Source organism: Muntiacus reevesi, chromosome 1, assembly GCF_963930625.1.
Source record: "Muntiacus reevesi chromosome 1, mMunRee1.1, whole genome shotgun sequence".
Classification (NCBI taxonomy): domain Eukaryota; kingdom Metazoa; phylum Chordata; class Mammalia; order Artiodactyla; family Cervidae; genus Muntiacus; species Muntiacus reevesi.
Window position 1 is genome coordinate 74,654,638 of NC_089249.1, and position 20,862 is coordinate 74,675,499.

The window sequence follows — 20,862 nt, forward strand, 5'->3', positions numbered from 1 at the left end:
TGGGGGTGTCTGCCATTGATGCCAATGTTCCAAATGTAGATTTGTCTTCTTTTTGTTCCTCTTTGGAAACTGTCTGCTTTACACCTGTAGACCTACTAGATCAAGTCCGTTCACTCAAGGCTTGATATTTCTAACAAGTTCTGCTACCTGTCCCTAAACCACTCTGAATTATTAGGGCCTAATTTCCACCTTCTTTTTTCTGTTTAAACACTTAGGGCAAAACTTTCACACCAATAGGTTTCCAGAGTTAGATAATAAGAATAGTCAGAGGCAAGTTTGGAGGTTCATCAAAAATTGAAATTAGACCTGGCTTATGATCTGGCAGTCCAACTCCTGGGCATGTATCCAGACAAAACTCTAATCCAAAAAGACACATGCACCTCTATGTTCAGAGTAGCACTACCTACAATAACCAAGATATAGAAACAATCTAAATGCCCATCAACAGATGAATGAATAAAGATGTGGTACACGTATATAATGAAACACTACTCGACCATAAAAAGAGAATGAAATAATGCAGTTTGCAGCAACACGGATGGCCCTACAGTTTATCATACTGAGTGAAGTAAGTCAGAAAGAGAAAGAGAAATACAATGTGATATCTCTTTTGTGTGGCATCTGAACTATGACACAAATGAATTTATCTACAAAACAGAAACAGACTCTCAAGCATACAGAATAGATTTGTGATTGCCAAGGGGGAGATAGAGTAGGGAGGGATGGATTGGGAGTTTGGGATTAGTGAATGCAAACTACTGTTTATAGAATGGATAAACAAGGTCTTGTTGCATATCACAGGGAACTATATTCAATAAACCATGATATAAGTGATGTAATGATATAAACTGTATTCAATAAACCATGATTCCATGTGACAAACCATTATAGAAAAGAATATGAAAAATAATATGAAATACATATTAATATATATTAATTTATATATAATAATTAATATAGTAATATATTATAAATAAATAAAATGTATAACATGAAAAATATATTTCTTTTCATATTCATTTATATATTATTGTGTGTGTATATGTGTATATATATATATATATATAACTGAATCACACTGCTCTAGAGCAGAAATTCACACAACATTGGAAATCAACTATACTTCAGTAAAACAAATTTTTTAAAAAAGAGTGGTCAAAGGAAAATTGCATGTTTCAACTCAAAGAAATCACTAAATAACTAGGAAAGTGCAAAATATCTTCCTCAAGTGAGACTTCTAACCAGACAAGCTTCAGATACCTCAGCACAATGCAGATGGCAGAAAGGAAAAGAGTTTTAGAAGACTGTAAATTTGGTGCAAATTCAACACAGACTTTTACTGAGAGCACAGTGCATGCAGGTAAGACAATTTGACAAGGATACAAATAGTAAAAAGACTTGGATGTTGCTCTCAAAAAGCTTAAAAATTAAAAGGGAAAAGGAACTTAAATAGCCACAACGAAAGGTCTAAAGTGAGGAAAAGATTTAGCAAAATCCAGTTAAATTGTGATGGCACTTTAGATGAGGCAGAGACAGCTCCTGCTTGAGAATCAGGGACGGTCTTCTTCAAGAAGTGACATCTGAAATGATAAGTCTGATGGTCTATTCACATTTAAATACATGAGAGGCCTTTGAGCTTAATTCCGTTCAGAATTTAAATTATGAATTTTAAAGCTGTATAACACAGGATAGAAAAATAATTCTGCAAAATTACATTTAGCTTATATTGATCATTAAGTAGAAATAAACAACAACCAAAACAAGTATACAAGGAGAGTAGAAAGGTCATCATCACTGTCCTATGTTTACATGTCTCCTGAGCTCTTGAACTGCTGGGATCTCTTTCCAAAGGGAGAAGAGTGCTTGGGTGTTCACAGTGTGTCTTGATGAGAATAAAGATGGAAGCCATTCTACGTGGGAAGGAGGTGAGAAGGAAGGGGCTGGGAGGTGAGAAGGAAGGGGCTGGGAGGTGAGAAGGAAGGGGCTGGGAGGAGGAAAAATGAGAAAAGAGAGAGGAAAAAAAGCAAGCAAGTGGAGACTAGGGGAAAGAGTAGGAAAAATGGACACAAAAACCCACCAGTGCTTCCTAAGCCAAAATGCAAGACCTGTTGGGAGTACCAGGGGCACAATCACAGCCAAGCTGATCCAACCCACACAGCAGTGATGATCTGTGGATGGATGTGCACACAAGGGTGTCCTCTCAAACCCGCCCACTGTTTTACTGCATTTCTGTGCTCTGTATTTGCTACTCAAGTATCTGCCTCAACAATCTCCTTCTTCCCTATTTCCTCTCTTATCCCTCCTCAGAGATGACTCCATCTAACCTCCACACCTTCCTATATCTATGAGGCTCTCATTTTCAACTCCCATATTTCTTATTTTTATTCCTTTTGAGTCTGGGCTGCCTAGAATCCCCAATTTTTCACCTGGCTCTCCTGCTCTACCTATTCCCAGCCCAGCGGGGCCCCAGTTCTTCCTCACCCCAGTAGAGGATGATGTCCTGGCCTCCTAGACTACTGTGTCTCACCCGGCAGCTCAGGCCAGATGCCTCGCTGGCTTCCACATCCAAGGAAACCTGAAGATATCACATCCCATCAGCGTTAGGTAAGACATCACTTCTCTGAGTGCCCTGTTGCTCCTGCTCGCCCCGCATCCACATCACCCAAATGGGTTTTGGGTAGAAGCCAGAGGCGTGACAAACGAGCATCAGACGGCCAGGGCCAGGGCTGGGGCCAGGGGACAGTCAGGCCTCCGGTCATACTGCACAGGGAAGGTCGTCACATGAGGACTCTAGTACAGACTCAGAGGTTCAGAGCTTCATATCAGTTTAGATGGACATACTTTTCCCACCGTTAGCGGTCATCACCCATTAACCCCTCCCCCACTTGGCTCCTTGTTAGGAAGAGGAGATGGTGTGATTTTAGAACAAAAAATTTGTGGAAGGAGGGTGCATCATCTCTGGAGATATGCCTTTCCTGCCTCAACAAGACCCAAGAGGAAACATGGGCAGATGTTACTCAGCAGCTTATGTATTTCCTGGGTGTGTCCATAAAGGCTGAAGTCTGCTGACCCACAAGACTTGTCTGGAAACTCAGCAGTTCTGATCCTTGATAAGCAAACCACAAAAAGTCTATTGAGGCTTCACCAGCATGCAGCTCACAGCCTTCTGTTATCTGTATTTCAAAGGGATCTAGGGACGAGGAGTTACCAGAGAGAAGAGGACATTAAAAGGAAAAAGTGAATCAAAAGATGATGGAAGCAGAAAGAAGAAGTTTAGAAGATTTGAGGAAATGAAGCAAGATTGGCTTGATAAAAGTTCAAAGAAAAGGAAATTGGTGATAATTGGAGATTGAGGAAGAGATGAATGGCATGAGGAGAAAAGTGTTTGAAGAAGGCAATATAAAGGATGTGGATTTTTTTTCCCATTTATTTTTATTAGTTGGAGGCTAATTACTTTACAATATTGTAGTGGTTTTTGCCATACATTGACATGAATCAGCCATGGATTTACATGTGTTCCCCATCCCAATCCCCCCTCCTCCCTCCCTCCCCATCCCATCCGTCTGGATCTTCCCAGTGCACCAGCCCTGAGCACTTGTCTCATGCATCCAACCTGGGCTGGTGGTCTGTTTCACCCTTGATAGTATACATGTTTCAATGCTATTCTCTCAGAACATCCCACCCTCGCCTTCTCCCACAGAGTCTAAAAGTCTGTTCTGTACATCTATGTCTCTTTTTCTGTTTTGCATATAGGGTTATCATTACCATCTTTCTAAATTCCATATATATGTGTTATATATTGTATTGATCTTTATCTTTCTGGCTTACTTCACTCTGTATAATGGGCTCCAGTTTCATCCATCTCATTAGAACTGATTCAAATGAATTCTTTTTAATGGCTGAGTAATATTCCATGGTGTATATGTACCAAGCTTCCTTATCCATCCGTTTGATGATGGGCATCTAGGTTGCTTCCATGTCCTGGCTATTATAAACAGTGCTGTGATGAACATTGGGGTGCACGTGTCTCTTTCAGATCTGGTTTCCTCAGCATGTATGCCCAGGAGTGGGATTGCTGGGTCATATGGCAGTTCTATTTCCAGTTTTTTAAGGATGTGGATAATAGATAATAATATAATGAGGAAGGAGTGAGTGGAATGCAATAGGTTATATTGAGTGTGTAAATAGAGATTGCTGAAGAGATTGAATGAGGAAGAAAGTCACACTTTAAGGAGTCCATCATAGAGTGAGGAAACTGAAGGTACACTAGTCAGGGTCGAGTGAAAGGGGCTGTCACAGGTGACCACTGATGTAATATAATAAACCACAAGCCTGCAGTCAATGAGAGGGAAATGTATAAGTAGAAGTCTTGAGCATTATTGAAAGACAGGGCCTGGATTACACCCCTTGCCCAGCTGTTCTATGGTAGGGAGAGGTAAGGTTCAGAATTGAGTGGAAATTGATTGGAGGATGTATATTAGAGAAATAGGAAACTCAGAGATACACACACACACACACACACACACACACACACACACACCCCTCTCACTGTATCCCCAATCCCTATTGAGGGAACTGAACTTATATTCAAGTTGCCATTGATTGGCATTGTTGTGAAATACCTGCAAAACTACAGCAAATCTCCTGTGAGATACACTTGCAGTTCCATTAACTCCTCATTGCTGAAGTTGCCCTTGGACCAAGGCCAAAGGAAAACGACTGTGTGAGAGCTGCTTTTCCAGCCATGAGTCTGCAAGTCACCCAACTAAACTGAGCCCAGATTTTGTACCCAGGAATGGTTGTAAAATGATAAAATCCAAATGAATTAGAAAGAGATTGGCTCCTGGAAGCCTGTGGGAAAAGAACAAAGAAAATGAGAAGGGACATTGGGAAGGAGAGAGAAAGGAGAAAGAAAGGTACCAAAGAGGGGAAACTTGCTATACAATAGAAAAGGCAAGCCATAGATATCTCAGTGGACATTTGACTCCCCCAGGGTCCCAAGAGTTAGTTATATACAACCTTCAAGAGAGCACAGAGAGGTGGAATGTTCTGAGAGAATAGCACTGAAACAAGTATACTATCAAGGGTGAAACAGATCACCAGCCCAGGTTGGATGCATGAGACAAGTGCTCAGGGCTGGTGCACTGGGAAGACCCAGAAGGATGGGATGGGGAGGGAGGCAGGAGGGGGGATCAGGATGGGGAACACATGTAAATCCATGGCTGATTCATGTCAATGTATGGCAAAAACCACTACAATATTGTAACATAATTAGCCTCCAACTAACAAAAATAAATGGAAAAAAAGAGAGAGAGAGAGCACAGAGAACTGGAGTCAGGGATACTTAGAATGGAACTGGGCTGGTAACTCTCAGTCTCCATCTTGGGGAAACCATTACACATGCTCACAAGCACACGTGCGCACGCACACACACACACAAACACACACCTTCCTGGATAAGAGCTCTTACCCTCTTCATTGTCACCATCTGGGAGGAGAGTAAGGAACAATGAAAGTTGCAGAAACAGCATCTCATTTGCAGATGTTCTTTCTCACAGAAAAGTAGGTCTTTGATTTCTGTTCTAAACAAACCCACCCCAAAACACCTCTGTTCTGACTTCCTCTTCCTGCCAACAACCAAACCTTTCCTTTAGTCACTGACTGAAAAAAGAAAGCTTGCTCCTTCCCTAAGCTCTGGACCACATACTCAGATATTCATTTCCCTTCCAGTTCTGATACTCCTCTCTGGATTCCAGTTTCTCTCTTTGTCACCAACATCCATTCTGCTCACCTTTCTATAATTTAACTGCTATGGACCAAATCTTAAATGGTGTTGGAAAGCCAATGTATTTGTAAGGCCTCTTTTCTCATTTATACAATAAATGAATGAAATGAAATGTCTTCTTAGCATCATGTCTAATACTCTCTTGCCCCTGCTCATTTCCATCTTTCTCTTGCTTTTCTGAATATTTCCTCAAATATTCTCTTCCTCTTTCTCACCTTCACCCCACCTCACTCATATCTCTGACTTTTCTTGGTTCCGTTATTAGCTTTTTCAGAATCCCCTATGAGTTCTCTGAGAAACAGTATAAACTGACACATATTCTTCATTATTCTTAGGGAATAGCCAGTAGCCATCACAAAGACCACAGGAATATTGTAACATTCTGTTTGTTTCAAACAAATTCTCTGTTTGACCTGTACTGAAATATATTCACTCACCAAAGAATCACTTAGCATCTGAAACCAAGCATCTGTTACACCTGTGAGTTGTGTTATGTAGTGGCTGAAAATACAATTACTTTATTCAAGAATGTTTTAAATTTCTTGGGATAAAAAACGTCTAAAACAAGAATTGTAAATCTTGGCATGCTGAGACTTATTATAAACTCTAAACAAACAACTACAAAGAAAAAAAAAAAGCCTCCTTGAAACATTTGCCAAAATGGTGGCCCTTAACTCTTTTGTTGACCCAACAGGATCTTGTCTTCAGAGGTTGCCTTGAGATATTAGATCTATAGCCTGCTTAACAAATTGTTTTCACTGAGTAAATTTGAAGATATAATGGACTTTATTGGATGCTTCATGAATTGGGCACCATTCTATATAGCAGCTGGAACAATACACAGAGAAATAGTATAAAATGGAAGGTTTTTATAGGAAGAAAGGTGATGCAGGGGAGAAATTTTCAAAAAAAAAAGAAAGAGTTATTTTAAGGCAGGACAGATCTTTGAGGGAGAGGGAATGGCAAGAATCTTATCATGTAGATTGCCTCTTCTTCCTCTGGAGGGTGGAGAGGGCCTACCTGGAAGATTATCTCATCGGTGCCAATTCAAAATTGCAAAATGGTTGATTATGATTACATTTCTGATGAAGGCCGAAACTACAAAGTTAGATATTGAATCAAGATTTGAACATTCTTTCAACTGCCCTTCTTTGAGACTGTAATGAAAACATACTTCCCAGACCTGTGGCCACTGCTGAGTTTTTCAAATTTACTGACATATTGAGTGCAGCACTTTAACAGCATCATCTTTTAGTTTATAACTCAACTGGAATACCATCACCTCCACTAGCTTTGTAGTAATGCTTCTTAAGGCCCACTTATATGTGGGTAAGCAGTGGGAACCTTATATGGAACAGCTGACTGGTTCAAAATTAGGAAAGGAGTACCATAGGCTGTATAATATCCTCCAGTTTAATTAACTTATATGCAGAGTACCTTGGGCAAAATGTCAGGCTAGATGAATCACAAGCTGGAATCAAGATTTCTGGGAGAAATATCAACAACCTCAGATATGCAGATGTTACCACCCTAATGTCAGAAAGTCAAGAAGAACTAAAGAGCCTTTTGAGCAAGGTGAAAGAGGAGAGGGAAAAAGCTGGCTTACAACTCAACATTCAAAAACTAAAATCATGGTATCTGGTCCCATCACTTCATGGCAAATAGAAGAGGAAAAAGTAGAAGCAGTGACAGATTTTACTTTCTTGGGCTCCAAAATCACTGTGGATAGTGAATGCAGCCATGAAATTAAAATATGCTTGCTCTTTGAAGGAAAAGCTAAAACACACCTAGACAGCATATTAAAAAACAAAGACATCACTTTGCTGACCAAGGTCCATGTAGTCAAAGCTATGGATTTTCCAGTAATCATGTACAGGTGTGAGAGTTGGACAATACAGAAGGTTGAGCACCAAAGAATTGGTGCTTTCAAATTGTGGTTCTAGGAAAGACTCCTGAGAGTCCTTTGGACAGCAAGAAGATCAAAACCAGTCAATCCTAAAGGAAATCAACCTTGAATATTCATCTGATGGACTGACGCTGAAGTTGAAGCTCCAAGACTTTGGCCACCTGATGCAAAGGGCTGATTCACTGGAAAAGACCCTGATACTGGGAAAGACTGAAAGCAAAAGGAGAAGGGGTGACAGAGGATGAGATGATTAAGTAGCATCACCAGCTCAATAGTCACGAGTTTGAGCAAACTCTGGGAAACAGTGAAGGACAGGAAGCCTGGTACGCTGTAGCCCACAGGTCCCAAAGTCAGACCCGACTTAGCAACTGAACAACAACAAAAAACCTTACTTGATGAAATGAGAAACTTCAGGGTTTATTTTTTTGGACTAAAGTACATACTAGTAAATATCATGTTTAAACAAAGGATCCTGCTGTAAATCTCTTATTAATGATGTAAAAATTAATAAACAAAAACCTCAATTAAATAGTCAGGAAACCTGAAGTGGGGGTTCTCAGGCTTTCCAATGGCTCACCATGACTGCAGATACCAAATTGCAATTCTCTGTTCTTCCTGAATAAACCCATCTTGTCCGGTGATATATCTGGTCATCTATTTGTTTTAGGTCAACACATAATAAGAAACTAGTAATAATATGTGGGAAGTAAAGTGAATAGAATATTCTGGAGTTATTTATACAAGATTATCTTCTTATTGATCTTCCCTGAATGTTCCATGCTTGCTTTATCATATACTGCTCTCTGATGGAAATGCTGATCTCCCTCATTCATGGTGTTTGTAACTGTCTAAAGTCTCTTAAATATTTGTTTATGCTAATTATCACCTAGATAGATGCATTTAGGCTATTTATTTTCTTATTTCTTGGCATATAACCAATCTGAAAGGTTATCTTGGGCTAATTCAAGGAAGAAAATTTTTGGAAGATTAAGATTAGAAAATAGAAAGCTGGAAAGAACTTCCTTTGAATACTTCTAATATTTAAAAACTGGATAAGCAAAATCTCAACTTTTCTCAAAACCATCACAATATTGAAGTATCAGGACCACCAATTAACCCAAAACTTAAGGAAAGACAGATTCCTCCAAAGAAATAAGAAAAGCAAATCCTTGTTTATTTGGGACAGATGCCAGATGCTGCACAAGACAGTAAGAATAATTCAGCTAAAACCATTAATAAATTCCTAAAGGCTAGTGTGAATATATAGAACCCTTAGGATCCACAGACAAGGAAAATTCACTTTTTACCATGTACCTCACCAAGGGCTCCTGAAAGACTGGAATCAGTATATAGACCAGAGAAATCCTTCCTCACGGTACAAGCCTGAGATCTGAAAAAGGTAGGAAGTCCCAACCAGATCTTTCCCCACTATCCCCCACACAGAAAAAGAGGGAAAGATCTGGTTGGGACTTCCTACCTTTTTCAGATCTCGGGCTTGTACCGTGAGGAAGGATTTCTCTGGTCTATATACTGATTCCAGTCTTTCAGGAGCCCTTGGTGAGGTACATGGTAAAAAGTGAATTTCCCTTGTCTGTGGATCCTAAGGGTTCTATATATTCACGGCCCGGTGCACTGGGAAGACCCAGAGGAATCGGGTGGAGAGGGAGGTGGGAGGGGGGATCGGGATGGGGAATACGTGTAACTCTATGGCTGATTCATATCAATGTATGACAAAACCCACTGAAAAAAAATAAAAATAAAAAATAAAAAAGTAAAAAAAAAAAAAAAGGAGGGAGGCTGGGAGCATGGGAGGGGGAAGGGAAGAAAGTTCTATTGTCTTCAGAACACGGGTGAAGACACACAGCAGCTGGAGGAAGGAGGAAAATGGAGAAGGGACAATAAAAGAGCCTGTCCTCACCTATTAGAGATTCCATCCTGCTGAGAGCAATGTGGGAACACTTAGAAGGCCCAAGTCCCACAAGAATAAGACAGAGTCAGATTAAGATAATGCCCCTACTTCCTCTTCCAAGCAGGTAAGCGAGTAAGGAGTAGTAAGAACTTTCCACTGATGCAAGAACGGCAACAGTGTGACCATAAATCTTCTTTAAGAACCTCACAAAGGAACTTTCTACTGATGCAAGAGAACAGAGGAAATACCAATGCCTGCAAGCCTGCAAGAGAACCAGGAAAGGCATTTTTCCCTTGTTTTTTAAATATGAGGTCCCACATTTATATTTGGTGCTGGACTCCAAAATCGTGTAGCCACCAGTGCTTATACCATTCACTGTAGACTGCGGAAAAACAGGAGGAGGCAGTTTGAGTTTGGGTGGGAAAAAGAGGAAGAAGAGTTAACTACCTGAAGAATGGAGGTTGAAAACAACAGGTTGAGAGCAGGGCAGAGAGACCAAGGACATTACAGATGGAGGAGGAAAGGAGGAAGCCCAGATGAGGAACAAGAAGAGGGGAGGAGGGAGGAACAAGAAGAAAGAGGAGGAGGGTGGCAGAGGCTGGGATGGGAGGAGGAAGGAGAGGAAGCTGAGAGGGAGGAGCAGGAGGAGGATTGGAAAGAGAAGTGGAGCAGAGCCACTGATTCTTCAGCTCAGCTTCTGTGGGCAACGTTGGTCCTAATCAGAGAGCAGGAAGCAGCTGGTACTTGAGTTGTGGCCCCACTGTGGACCTGCAGCTTCCCAGGAAGCTCCACTCCTGAGCATACACTCAGCTATGGTGGATGAAGGACAGCTCTGAAGGAGGAGGAAGGATAGGGGTTTCTCAGGAGCTGACTGAGAAATACTGAGAAATGGGGAAGTAGAGAAAAACCAGAACTGGAAGGCAAAATCAAGGGCTCAGGTGGGGACAGGGGTGAGATGACTGTGACCAGAGGGGAAAAACAGAAAGAAAAGAACTAAGAGATCTGCTCCCAGGACCAGCAAAACCTAGAAGAGAAATCTGGGCATATTAGGATATACCTTGACTATAAATCAAGTTGGTGGGATATCCTAGGAGAGTCTGGTATTCTTCCCTGGGTCACCAGACCTCCCTGAGGATCCTTCTTGATTCATTGGTCAAGATTTAAGTCATTGGTGCTTAGGCCACAAGCAATCTCATATTCTTTCTAACAACTGTCTCTTGGTGCTCCTTCATACACCATCTCAGCTCTTTAATTCCATCTCCTCAGGACCCAGGTGTGACCTCCCCTCCCTCAGGCTTATCATACATCTCCTCTCCACCAAAAGAAACCTCAACTTCCCTGCTAGAGAAATACACTGCCTCTGACAATGATGTGCCTCTTACTGGCCTCACTTTCCCTCCCACTCTACTTCAAAATTCCCCTTCACTTTTCTGGGTTCATGCATCTGGTCTGTTTGTTTCTCACCCCTCACAGCAAATACTTTGCACTCCTTGTGACTCAGATGGTAATAAATCTGGTTTTAATTAGGGAGACCCCAGTTTGATCCCTGAGTCAGGAAGATCCCCTGGAGAAGGGAATGGCTGCCCACTCCAGTATTCTTGCCTGAGGAATTCCATAGACAGAGGAACCTGGCCAGCTACAGTCCACAGGAGGCAAAGAGTCAGACACGACTGAGTGACTGTCAATTCACAATTCAAAAGGAGTTTTGGACTGAGAGTAAGGTGAAATCCTGGATAGACTCTTGCTGGATATAGCAGTATACTGGAGTGATCATAGCATTCTGGTCTTAGTTTTCTTATCTGTAACATGATTAAGTGAAAAGAACTGAATATGTCCTAGCAACACTTGGCTTCAACATTTTTGTGCCTTACTAAAAAGCAGAGACATTACTTTGCCAACAAAGGTCCGTCTAGTCAAGGCTATGGTTTTTCCAGTGGTCATGTATGGATGTGAGAGTTGGACTATAAACAAAGCTGAGCGCCGAAGAATTCATGCTTTTGAACTGTGGTGTTGGAGAAGACTCTTGAGAGTCCCTTGGACTGCAAGGAGATCCAACCAGTCCATCCTAAAGGAGATCAGTCCTGAGTATTCATTGGGAGGACTGATGTTGAAGCTGAAACTCCAATACTTTGGCCACCTGATGCGAAGAGCTGACTCATTGGAAAAGACCCTGATGCCAGGAAAGACTGAGGGCAGGAGGAGAAGGGGGTGACAGAGGATGAGATGGTTGGATGGCATCACTGACTCAATGAACATGGGGTGGTGTCCAGAACATTTGGGTGGACTCTGGGAGTTGGTGATGGACAGGAAGGCCTGGTGTGCTGTGGTTCATGGGGTCACAAAGGGTCGGACACGACTGAGCGACTGAACTGAACGGAACTGATGCTCCTGCGCCTTCTGACCCGTGTGTTCTCCTCTTTCCCTACGCTGCGTCTCCCTCCTCTCATTCTTCTGTGTCTTCCTTTCATTTTCACTAAGCCTTTATCTCAACTCTCGGTTTTCCTCTCCATCTTTTCATAGTCCCTACCCTACAACCTAATCTCACCTTTCTTTCTGACTCATTTTCAAATCTAAAGCATTATTTTATCATGTGATTCTTGGATTCCAGTGTTCAGTTCAGTTCAGTTCAGTCACTCAGTCATGTCCAACTCTTTGTGACCCCAGGGACTGCCTCACACCAGACCTCCCTGTCCATCACCAACTCCCAGAGTTTATTCAAACTCATGTCCATTGAGATGGTGATGCCATCCAACCATCTTATCCTCTGTCATCCCCTTCTCCTCCTGCCCTCAATCTTTCCCATCACCAAGGTCTTTTCCAATGAGTCAGTTCTTCACATCAGGTGGCCAAAGTAACGTAGCTTCAGTTTCAGCATCAGTCCTTCCAATGAATATTCAGGACTGATTTCGTTTAGCATAGACTGGTTGGATCTCCTTGCTGCCCAAGGGACTCTCAAGAGTCTTCTCCAGCACCACAGTTCAAAAGTATCAATTCTTCAATGCTCAGCTTTCTTTATGGTCCAACTCCCATATTCTTACACGACTGCTGAAAAAACCATATCTTTGACTATATGGACCTTTGTCACCAAAGTGATGTCTGTTTTTTAATGCACTGCCTAGGTTTGTCATATCTTTTCTTCCAAAGAGCAAGCATCTTAATTTAATGGCTGCAGTCACCATCTGCAGTGATTTTGGAACACACAAAAAATAAATTCTGTCACTGTTTCCCCATCTATTTGCCATGAAGTGGTGGAACCAGATGCCATGATCTTAGTTTTCTGAATGTTGAGCTTTAAGGCAATTTTTTCAATCTCCTCGTTCACTTTCATCAAGAGGCTCTTTAGTTCTTCTTCACTTTCTGCCACTAAGGGTGGTGTCATCTGCTTATCTGAAGTTATTGATATTTCTCCTGACAATCTTGAATTCAGCTTGTGCTTCATTCAGTCCAGCATTTCTCATGATGTACTCTGCATTTAAGTTAAATAAGCAGGGTGACAATATACAGCTTTGATGAACTCCTTCCCCAATTTGGAACCAGTCATGTGTTCCATGTCCAGTTCTAACTGTGGCTTCTTGAGCTGCATACCGATTTCTCAGAAGGCAGGTCAGATGGTCTGGTATTCCCATCTCTCAAAGAATTTTCCACAGTTTGTTGTGATCCACAGTCAAATGCTTTGGCACAGTCAATAAAATAGAAGTAGATGTTCTTTGGAACTCTCTTGCTTTTTCAATGATCCAGTGTATGTTTGCAATTTGATCTCTGGTTCCTCTGCCTTTTCTAAATCCAGCTTGAACATCTGAAAGTGCCATGTAGGGCCACCCAAGACAGACAAGTCATGGTGTAGAGTTCTGACAAAACGTGGCCCACAGGAGAAGGGAATGGCAAGCCATTTCAGTATTCTTGCCTTGAGAACCCATGAACAGTGAAAGTGAAAGTGAAGTCGCTCAGTTGTGTCCCACTGTTTGCAATCCCATGACTGTAGCCTACCAGGCTTCTTTGTCCATGGGATTTTCCAGGCAAAAGTACAAGAGTGGGTTGCCATTTCCTTCTCCAGGGGGTCTTCTTAATCCAGGGATCAAACCTGGGCCTCCACATTGCAGGCAGATGCTTTACCCTCTGAGCCACCAGGGAAGACCCCATGAACAGTAAGAAAAGGCAAAAAGTTAGGACACTTAAAGATGAACTGCCCAGGTCGGTAGATGCCCAGTGTGCTACTGGAGATCAGTGGAGAAATAACTCCAGAAAGAATGAAGAGATGGAGCCAAAGCAAAAACAACACCCAGTTGTGGATGTGACTGGTAATGGAAGTAAAGTCCAGGAATGTAAAGAACAATATTGCATAGGAACCTGGAATATTAGATCCACAAATCAAAGCAAATTGGAAGTGGTCAAACAGGAGGTGGCAATAAATATCGACATTTTAGGAATCAGCAAACTAAAATGGACTGGAACGGGTGAATTTAACTCAAATGACCATTATATCTACTACTGTGGATTCCAGTGTATAAATACATAAAACACCATTATGGATTCTATTTCTGGAATGATGGCACACTACATAGCTCCAAAAGATCCAGAATTCAAGATAAAAAGTGTCTTTTAATTCTTTTTTAAATACATAACTGCATTCATGAAGAAATAAGGGAACCAAGCATAGAAGAAATGGAAACCCAGAGATGCAAACAGGAAATGATACTTGAGCATACAAGACAACATGTAGGTTCCGTAAAGATTTGGCTATTGTGGTTACTTGTATCAGGAAACATGTCCTTAAGACCAGACAAATAAGGTGAAATTTGCAACTGAGTTTCCTGCTATACAGTCTTCTAAGTGACAAGATGGCCTAGAAAGAATCTATTAATTAACCCAGGGAAGAAAGTTTGCCTGGCTGTGTATTCACTGAACATTGACTTGTTTGATTCTCATTCTGAGAATTGCTAATCACAAATCTGATACTAGAGATCAAAAATATTTCTCTTGTGTGATTCTAGAAAGCATAATCCAATCAATTAAAACAAAATGTGGTTCCAGGTTTGTGCTATCTCTGTGACATTTGGTGGATTTTATTTTATTTTATTTTATTTTTGGCTGTGTCACTTGCAGGATCTTAGTAACTGGGCCAGGGATCAAACCTGAGCCCTGGGCTTGAAAGGGCCCAATCCTAACCACTAGACCATCAGAGAATTCCCAACATTTAACTTCCCCAATCCAAAATTACAGAACACAGAAAGAAATAATTCAGCAAACTGAAGCCCAGTATACAGAGTGAAGTAAGCCAGAAAGATAAAGAACATTACAGTATACTAACACATATATATGGAATTTAGAAAGATGGTAACGATAACCCTATATGCAAAACAGAAAAAGAGACACAGAAGTACAGAACAGACTTTTGAACTCTGTGGGAGAAGGTGAGGGTGGGATGTTTCGAAAGAACAGCATGTATATTATCTATGGTGGAACAGACCGCCAGTCCAGGTGGGATGCATGAGTCAAGTGCTCGGGCCTGGTGCACTGGGAGGACCCTGAGGAGTCGGGAGGAGAGGGAGGTGGGATGGGGGATCGGGATGGGGGAATACGTGTGACTCTATGGCTGATTCATATCAATGCATGACAAAACCCACTGAAAAAAAAAAATAATAATAATAATAATAATCCAGCAAAAGGAAAGTTGGCAGGCAAACAAATATAGGTTAGATCTCTCAAGAAATCACACATAAAGGAAATTATATTAATATTTTAAAAGCTTAAAGATATGAAAAGAAATAATTTCAGCAGAGAAAGAGACATCAAAAACTACCAGGCATATTAAGCCTCTAAAAATAACTATTCTAAACACTATAATTAAAATATTGATACACAAATTCAGCAACCAATAGAAAAAGCAATTTTTAGTTATTTCTATATTGGGAAAGCTAAAGAATTTCCTATATCACAGTGCAGAGGTAAAGAGCTGTTGAATATGAATGAAGAAGTTGAGAGTGATGAAGACTAGCATGAAATCCAGTATAAGTCTAATAGGAATTTCATTAGAGACAAAACAAGTAATGAGAAGAGGAAATATTTAAAGAAACAATGGCTGAGAGTTTGTAAAATTAATGAAAAGGATAAATCTTTAGATTCAGGAAAAAGAAAAGCTCCAAGGCATATTAATGAAGTTGACAAATAATGTTCATTTATACAGTGAAGAAAACAACTGAAAATTGTAGGCAACTTGAGAGTACAAATCCATTTAAGCAAAGTTTCTTTCTTTTAGATTTCAATTATATCTTAATAATTCAGCTAGTATTTAATAAATACCAAAGGATGTGCTGAACATTAAGATGAGAAAGAGTGAAATACAGAAGGTCATACTCTAGAGAAAGAAATGTGTAAACCAACCATGAATGTAGAGAGTGGTATTTCTCTTATGAGAGAAGGTCCAGGGATGGATGAACCTTATTAAATCCACTTTTTCTGTATCTGAGCTGCTTACATGTCCTGCTCACTCCAAACCCACAACACTGGCTGCAGTAATCATGTAGCACTGAAGCAGTGATACAGTATATCCATGAGGATATTTCAGGTGGTTTTTAATTCAGAAATTGATAGAGATATCAAGAAGGTTTGAGGCTGAACCTACATGATGAGCACCTATATAACACCTCATCTGTTAGATATCAACTTTAACTCCTTCATAAGAACAGGATGAGAATCTTGAACAAAGAACATTCTCTTGGTCAGCTGCTTAATGGCTCTGACCTGTTTCAGCAATCACTACATAAGAAGGATAAAAGCACATCTGTTCAATGCTTTTTCTTGTACCAATTGCATTTAATACTTTTTCCCCCCATTTTATTCTAAGAACACTTATATTCAGATAGAAAGCAGATGAAGACATCCTTTGCTATATATTTACTTAGAGTTCTCCTTAAGAGTATTCTCTACAAAAATAGTTTTAAGAAAACTTTGATTTTTCTCTAATATGTTCTGCAAATGTTAAGTTTTTACCTATTATCCTGTAAGGCTTATTAGCTTATTTACTTGTCTACTTTGCTTAATACCTAATCGTCTAGAAGAAGACTCTGCCAACACTGGATGTACTTATTAGCTTGCTAGTGTTTCCATAAGAGGTACCACAGACTGAGTGATTTGAACAACAAATATTTATTTCTCACTGATCTAGAGGCCAGAAGTCCAAGGTCAAGGTGGCAGCAGGTTTGGTTCCTCCCACGGCTCTCTCTTTAGTGTGTAGATGGCCATCTTCTCACATCAGTGTCCCCACACCATCTTTCCTCTATGCACACACATCCCTCTTGACTCTGCGTGTCCAAATGTCCTCTTCTTGTAAGGATACCATTCAGATTAGATTAGGGCCCACCCTAACAGCCTTGTCTTAATTTAATTGCCTTTGTAAAGGCCCTCCCTCCAAATACAGCTGTGTTCTGAAGAACTGGTTATTAGAGCTTCAACCGTGTTTAGAGAGACATGGTTCAGTCTATAAAACTGGATATATTCACTTTCAAAATCCTCTTCACTTTACCTCTTTCACTTTTCAAAGTCTTATTGACTTTCAAATGTAATTTTTAACAGAGGTCATAGATATGCAGACTTCAGACACAGTTGCTATGGTTTCTGAAAGTAACCTCTCACTTCAAAAAGGTTTTAATTTTCTATTGTTTTCTCGTTCATAATTGTTGCCCCCGTGTTTATGTTTACATTCAAATAGACAACTCTGTTTTCTAAAATGTAGAGATATGTCTGATTTTTATTTATTAAGCCTAAAGATCAACATTATATTTTCCTTTCCTTTCAAAAGATGCACTTAAAGAAGACAAGAAAAGTAGAAAGACTCACTCTAGTGGTTATCAAGATTTGTTACAAACTAGAGGGCTTCTCTTGTAGCTCAGCTGGTAAAGAATCTGCCTGCAATATAGAAGATCTGGGTTCGATCTCTGGGTTGGGAAGATCCCCTGGAGAAGGCAAAGGCTACCCACTCCAGTATTCTGGCCTGGAGAATTCCATGGGCTGTATAGTCCATGGCTTCGCAGAGTCGGACACGACTGAGCGACTTTCACGTTCACGTTCAGAGTAACCAAGATCACTTTGCTACATTGCACTGACAAAAGGATAGATTTATGCAAGAAGTGACCAGAATAAGGAATCCAGAAAATACCCATAATACATATGGACACTTAGATTACAATACAACTGGTACTGCATGTAGTGTTACTAATCAATTAAATAACACTAAAAAATACAATTTTACCCCTATTTCACACTACACACAAAAATCAAGTCCAGGTATAGTGTACACATTTACATTTAGTAAAAAAGAAAATAGTCAAGCTTCTCAAAGATACAATAGTACAGTGATTTGCAAAGTCAAATCCTCAGACCAACAAAATCAACATCATCTGAAAATTGTAAAAAAAAAATTATTTCTTATCTTATGACTTTTCCCTGACCTAAAGAATTAGAAGCTCTGGAGGTAGGTCCCAGTGAGCGACATGTGCTTTAAAAAGCCTTCCAGATGATGCTCATATTCACTCGAGTTTGAGCACCATAGATTAAGGAAAATATCTCATAATCTTGGGGTAAGGGTAAGTAATTTATAAGCATAGAATAAAATAGCCATAAGAAAAAATATCAATGAACTGTATCCCATTAGCAAGAAATTCTTTTAATCAAAATTCAACTTTAAGAGAGTGAAAAGTAAACCAAGACATAAAAAATATTCCCAATGCATATCCAACAAAGGAGTAGCATGCAAGAATTTATAAATAAGAAAAGACTGAATCCCCTCCCTATCACTACACATTCTCCCATGCGCACACACACACACACACACACACACAGAGCTAAAACCTTAAACTGGCTCTTCACAAAACAGTGTAAATAAATGGCTCAAAAGCATGTGAAAATATGTCAAGTACCATTAGCCATCATGGAAACATGAACCAAAAAATTTGGATTCACTATACCCCCATTAGAGGGGTTAAAATGTAAAGGGTAAATACATCAAATATGAGTGACATTGTTGAGAAGATGAAAGGTAGATTGGTATAACCACTGAAAACTTGTTTGCCACTTATCTATTAAATGTGAAAAATACATATAAACTGTGCTCAGCAATTTCATTTGTATGTCTATTTCCAAGAGAAATGGCTGTTTATGTTTGCAAAAAAACATGTATACAAGTGTTCAAAGCAACGTTATTCAACATAACTAAAATCTGGAAACAATGAAAATGTCCATCCACAGTAGAATAGCTAAATGGCGGTACAGTCACACAATGGAATACTACACAGCAGTGGAAAATAGCGAATTACTGCTATATGTTACAACATGAATAAATCTCACAAAAATAATGTCAACTGAAAGAAAGCAGACACAAAATAGGTCTTAAAATATGACCCTAGTAACATGAAATTCAAAAGTAAATCTAAACTCTGGTCATAAAAGTTAGAATATTTGTTGTCTTTAAAAAGATATTGAATAAAAAATGGATGTTGACTGGGAAGTAGAAGCATGAGGGAGAAAAATTCTAGGGGCTGAAAATATTCTATACCAGGGTAGTGAATTATGCTTAGATTCCCTCCAGAAAGCAGACCTAAATCTGGAGAGGAGAGACCATCAAAGTAAACTATATTAAAATGAGAAACGTTGTATAAAACATACTAGCTATAATACTAAGATGAAGATGTGGAAAATGTGAGAAAGGAACGAGACTTGTGGATTCATGAGATGATGACCAATTTTGGTTTGTTTTTATTTGGCTGGGTCAGGCCCTAGTTCTGGCACGCAGAATCTTTTCATTGCAGCACCCAGTCTCTCTAGTTGTGGTGCATGGACTTAGTTGCTCCATGGCAACTCAGTTCCCTGACCAGGGATGGGACACATGAAACCCATGTTTCCTGCATGGCAAAGCATATCCTCAAACATCCATAAGAATGTATTCTATGTAATCTCTTTGCCTTGATCTCACTTCAACCTCAGGATCAATGTTCTTGCTCTCTTTTCTTGATCATCTTCTTTTCTCTTCAGGGACACACTAGCACGACTACCTCTCCGATGTCACCCATATCAGTGCTTCTCAAATTTTAATGCGTTTATAAACCCTGTTGATTTTGCTGAAATACAAATTGTGTTTCAGGAAGTCTCAGCTGAGGTCCAAGATTCTATATGTCTAACAAAGTGATAACTCTGTTCCTTATCACTGAAACATTTTAAATAATGAGTCTACATTCTGCCTTCTGCTTTTTATTTAGAATACTTATAAATCAATTTGTTCAATCGCTGTCATGTCCAATTCTTTGCAACCCCACGGACTGCAGCACACCCAGGCTTCCCTGTCCTTCCCTGTCTCACTATTGTTCAAACTCATGTTCATTCACTCAGTGATGCCATCCATCCATTTCATCCTTTGTCATCCCCTTCTCCTCCTGCCCTCAGTCTTTCCCAGGATCAAGGTCTTTTCCAATGAGTACACTCTTCACATCAGGTGGCCAAAATATTGTCGCTTCAGCTTCAGCATCAGTCCTTCCAGTGAACATTCAGGATGGCTTTCCTTTAGGATTGACTGGCTTGATATCTTTGCTGTACAATGGACTCTCAATATAAAGAAATATTTTCACTCAAATTAATCTCTAGAGTTAAAAAATAAGAATGGTCAAATATAAAAACTGTGTTTCTCTTCAAGGGCTCAGAGAAATCACTAAAAATTAAAATCACTAAGTGCAGTCTCTTGGCCAAGTGAAAAGACTTTTAACCAGAAGAGCATCAGATGTCTCAACTACTGCAAAGATGACAGGAAGGAAAAAAATTTTTAAAGATCATAAATTCAGAATAAATTCAACCTAGATTTTTACTTACAGCATACTTACAGCATACATGCAGATAAGACATTTTGCCATAGATACAAACAGTAAAAAGACATGGACTTTGTTCTCAAGAAGCTTATAAAATAGAAGGGAAAGGGGAAATAAATAGCTACAACAAAGGGTCTAAAGTGAGGAGGATTTTAAAAAGTTCAGTTAAATTATAATGGCAGTTCAGACGAGGCAGAGACAGCTCCCACTTGTAAATCAGGGAAGACCCTCTGGAGGAAGTAACATCTGAAATAAGCCAGATGATGCACTCACATTTGAATATGTGAAGAATCCTAGGACCTTATTCCACCCAGAATTTAAAACCCCAAGCACAGGTTAGAATGACAAATTCTACAAAAATATCATTTAGCTTAATTGACAACTGATATTAAGCAAAAAAACACAACAACTA

The 20,862-nt window shown here is 39.9% G+C and overlaps 1 pseudogene; it reads right to left on the bottom strand.

Annotated features, from left to right (window-relative positions):
• Nucleotides 1-399: 399 nt before the first annotated feature.
• Nucleotides 400-5,479, bottom strand: LOC136174493 (T-cell surface glycoprotein CD1a-like; annotated as a pseudogene).
• Between the last annotated feature and the right edge of the window lie 15,383 nt (nt 5,480-20,862).